This window comes from Chenopodium album, chromosome 5 (assembly GCF_948465745.1).
Source record: "Chenopodium album chromosome 5, dcCheAlbu1.1, whole genome shotgun sequence".
Lineage (NCBI taxonomy): Eukaryota > Viridiplantae > Streptophyta > Magnoliopsida > Caryophyllales > Amaranthaceae > Chenopodium > Chenopodium album.
Genome location: NC_137838.1, coordinates 23,396,418 through 23,401,020, shown reverse-complemented (window position 1 = coordinate 23,401,020; position 4,603 = coordinate 23,396,418). Strand labels below are relative to the sequence as shown.

General features: G+C 40.9%; 1 non-coding gene across 1 annotated transcript; it reads right to left on the bottom strand.

The window, feature by feature from the left end:
* Positions 1–1,269: 1,269 nt before the first annotated feature.
* LOC145633390 (small nucleolar RNA R71) lies at positions 1,270–1,376 on the bottom strand. Its single transcript, XR_014112718.1, has one exon. It is a non-coding gene; the product is annotated as a small nucleolar RNA R71 (small nucleolar RNA).
* Between the last annotated feature and the right edge of the window lie 3,227 nt (positions 1,377–4,603).

The following is a 4,603-nucleotide window of genomic DNA, read 5'->3' as shown; positions in this document are numbered from 1 at the left end:
TGTGTGATTGTAATACGTAGCGAGAGCCCTTTACAATCTGGTTAATTGATGCATTGATGATTGACTATTATTGATTATTGGTATTGCATGATAATTTCTTATTGGATTATTTTAATGTTTTACAATTGCGGCTTGTAAAAGTATAGCAATATTAAATTGATGAATCGAGCAGATGTTAATTTGATATTAAGGGCTATTTTCAATAAGAACTTAGATCTAGTAAATTGCGAGAGCCTGTTAGATCTATGTTGATTAATAAATTGCGAGAGCCTGTTAATCATGTTATTTATGCAATGTCAATGATTGATTACCCTGTTTTACCCTGGAGTATTATTTATTGGTGAACCTATGCCCTAGATCCCTTTATATATTGTTCTCTTCCTACTCTTATTCTTTGTAGTTTAGTTTCTTGCTTAATTATAAATATTGGTTACTTAAATAATTTAGATTATAATATTTAATTAGGAGTAAAAAGACTTGTTTCCCTGTGGAGATCGACCCTACTTCCCTATCTACCTTATTTAGTGATCTAGGTAATTATTTTTTATTAGGGGATACGACTTTACCTTGTCAAAATTTGGCGTCGTTGCCGGGGAAACGGTTATATTTTTATTTCTAATTGTTTTTGTAGTCTAGATTATTTCTCTTTTGTCTCAGAGAGCGTTAGTTCTCTGAGACAAATCTCATATTTGCTTCTAGTTTTTGTTTATGCCCAGGTGTTCCAAATCAGGTTACATCCCTTTCGATCCTGAGATCGAACGTTCCTTCCATAGACAGAAAAACTTCTACAAGCAAATCCTGGCGGATTCTGGTGATACTAACAATAATCACCGCGATCCTCCAACTGATTCTAGCGATTTAGAGACATCATCAGACACAGAATCAGAGATGGCGGCTCCAAAGAAGCTTAGTGATTATTCACAACCAAAGCTTATGGATTTTCCACATCTCACCCCTACTCCGGCTCTTGATGGGGTTCAATTTGAAATTAAACCCCAATTTATAACGATGATAGAGAGGAAGCAATTCAGTGGAGCAAAGGGTGAAGACCCGAATCTTCACATTGCCGACTATTGTCAATATTGCAACACCATCAGACAAGCCGGGGTCACTCAAGACCAAATCAGGGAGATTCTCTTTCCCTTCTCTTTAACTGGAAAAGCTAAATTGTGGTTTAATGACTTAAATAGAACTACACTTGGTATAACTGACTGGGAAACTCTTGTTTTGAATTTCTATAACAAGTATTATCCTGCAGAGAGAACAACAGTACTACGGAGTGCGATTCAGAACTTTGCCCAAGAAGCCGATGAGTCTTTATATGAGGCTTGGGAGAGGTTCAAGGACTTACAAAGAGAATGCCCTCACCATAATTTAGCCCAATGGCAGTTAATCCAAGCCTTTTATAACGGCATTGGAAATTTTTCTAGAATAATTTTAGACTCTGCAGCTAGTGGGAGATTTATGAATCTTAATGTTGATGATGCAGGTCAGGTTATTGAAGATATGGCGATACACATTTCCCAATATGGGAATCCCAGAGGATTTGCTAACAAGGGGAAACATAGTGTCGACTCTGTATCCTTTTTGCAAGCTCAACTGACCTCTAATTGCCAAAAATTAGATAATCTGAGCACTGCCAATTAGCCAATGTTTCTGCGATTAATAATAATTCTAATGAGGCTTTCTGTGAAAATTGTGGCATTGTAGGTCATTGGGAGCAGGATTGCAGGAGTTCCGTGGAGCAAGTTAATGCCTTCCAAGCTTATAGGCAGAATAACCCATACTCCAACACTTACAATCCTGGGTATCGGAATCATCCATACCTTTCCTACCGGAGCACTAACGTTCAAAATCCACCACCACAAGAACCACAGGTGCCACAGCAACAACAGCAGAAATATTATCACCCCAATGCTAGCCAGAAGAATCAACCACAACAACCCCCCTCATCTTCCGACCCTTCTTTGGGGGAAATTAGAGCAATGTTGGTCAATATGCAAAAGCACATGGAGAGCAGGGATGCGACAATTGATCAAATTCTAGCGCATAATAAAATTGTAGATAATCAAATTGCGCAACTCTCCGCTACTATACAAGCACGCCAACAGGGAGCCCTGCCGGCACAGCCGACTAGGCCTACGGATCAAGCATTTGCAATTACTCTAAGGAGTGGTTCAAACTATGAAGGGCCCTCTATGCCCAGAGTTGATGAACCTATTTTATTAAATAATGCTAATCTTGATTCCATTAAACCAAACAATGTAGTTGATAGCCCTGCAGGGCTAAAAGATAATACTAACATATCTAATTCTACATTGCAGGGTAAAACTCCAGAGAAGGTGGCTACTCCAGACAAAAATAAGAATGCTCAAAAGCCAATCATCAAACTTCCTTTCCCTAATCGTCAATTGAAGACAAACTTGGACAAGCAGTTTGGTAAGTTCCTGGAGGTGGTTAAAGATTTGAAGGTAACAGTCCCCTTTACTGAATTGATCACACAAATCCCCTCATATGCAAAATTTATGAAAGAAATTTTGACGAGAAAAAGGTCTATTAGTGAGGTAGAGACAGTAGCTTTCACTGCAGAATGTAGTGCCGTACTTCAAAATAAGTCTCCACCTAAATTAAAAGATCCGGGTAGTTTTTCTATCCCTTGTCATATTGGAAATCTCTTGATTGATAATGCATTATGTGATTTGGGTGCTAGTGTTAGCGTCATGCCATTATCTGTGTGTTCTAAGTTGAATATGGGTAAATTAAAAGCTACCAATATAACTCTACAAATGGCCGACCGTTCTTTTAAATACCCCTTAGGTGTTTTAGAGGATGTCCCCGTCAGAGTAGGTAAATTTTATATACCTGTGGATTTTGTTGTTCTTGATATGGCTGACGATACGCAAACCCCAATTATCTTGGGTAGACCATTCCTTAACACTGAAGGAGCAGTCATAGATGTAAGAAGTGGTAAGTTAACACTATCAGTAGGGGACGATAAAGTTGTTTTTAATCTGAATAATGCCCCCAAAAGCTCCATGACTGAGGAGAAATGTTTCAGTGTTAATGTGGTTGTACATTATTCTAACAAGCCCCAAGCTCTTGAAAAAGATCCCTTGGAGGCGGTATCTTGTGTTGCATCCTTTTCAGATGAGATAGATAAATGGCAGAAGGAAGTCGATGCAATAGAAAGAGCACTCTACAATGTTGGTCTTGGCTTCGAGGATGAACAAGTGGAACCGATCGAGCAAGTTGTGCGACTCGAGCCTACGGTAAGTGTTCCGCCAGATCGAGTTGCAAGAGTTGAACGCAATAACAATTTGAAGCAACATTCGATCAAAGAAGGGTTTTTAGTGCGTAGCATTGAAGATCCCCCAGTCCAAGTCAAGGAGGATCCGCCAGATAAGGCGACTTGGCGCCCCACAGGTTATGTCAGGAAGCCGCATCGCAGCCTAAACATCGCTAGACCGGGTGAGAAACCACCCGATCAAGCGTTAGGTAAAGGGTCCTAGGAATTGTACTTGGTAAGAAGGTCGTGCGGGACCTATATAAACCAGCGCTTTGCGGGAGGCAACCCGTATTTCATGCTTTCTAGATTAGTTTTCCTTTTCTCTTATTTTATTTTTATTTTAGAGAGGTGAGGAGAGTGATATTTTACCATTTTTAAGTGTTGTTGTACAGGTATGAATTTGATAGGTAAAAAGACTTAGAAAAATTTGAAGAAGAAAAGAAATCGAAGAAACTCCAGGGCTTGGTACGGGCAAGTGAGGCAAAAATCGGAGAAAAATTCGCCCGATCGAGCGATTCTGCCCGATCGGGCGCGCAAGCAGAGCTGATTTCGAGGCTAATTTCGCCCGATCGGGCGCGAGAGGAGAGCTGGAAACGAGTTCTCTTTTCGCCCGATCGGGTGAGGTCGCCCGATCGGGCGCAAATCGAGTGAGAAGAAAAGAAATATCGGGCGAAGCTCGCCCGATCGGGCGAGCAAAGGGCGAAAAATATGTTCGCGTTCGCGCCCGATCAGGCGGAGCTCGCCCGATCGGGCGCGTAACTTTCATTCTTGAAATTTCCCCATTCGCCCGATCGGGCGCGCCTACAGCCCGTCCCCCCTTTATTTTCTTTTCTCTTCTTTCTTTCCTCACTTTCCCCTTATTTCATCTTCTTCATTTCACTTTCTCTCTCTAAAACCTCCATTTCCAAACCTTCAACTCACACTTCATTCCAAGATCTCCCCCAATTCTTCCATCCAAACTTAAAAATTCTTACATTTTCCAACTCCTCTCATCTTCCTCTACAATCTACACTAAATTTTTAACACTTTCTCTCAATTTCTTCTCAAACCCTAAGAGAGAGAAAGCTTCAATTCCTACTATTTTCACATTAAAATGGATTTCAAGAGGTCTAGAACTGTTAGGGGTGAAGGATCGAGGCAACAAGCACCTAGCATTGACCCGGAGCTGCAAATTTCGGGGTGGGAGAGGGTGGTCATCACCACCCAAGAGCAAAAGAAAAGGATGCTCAACCTCATCACACGGCAGGTAATTCCTACCCGTTTTATTCACCATCCTACGCTTTCTAGACTAGGAATTGATAAACATGTTGAAAAACT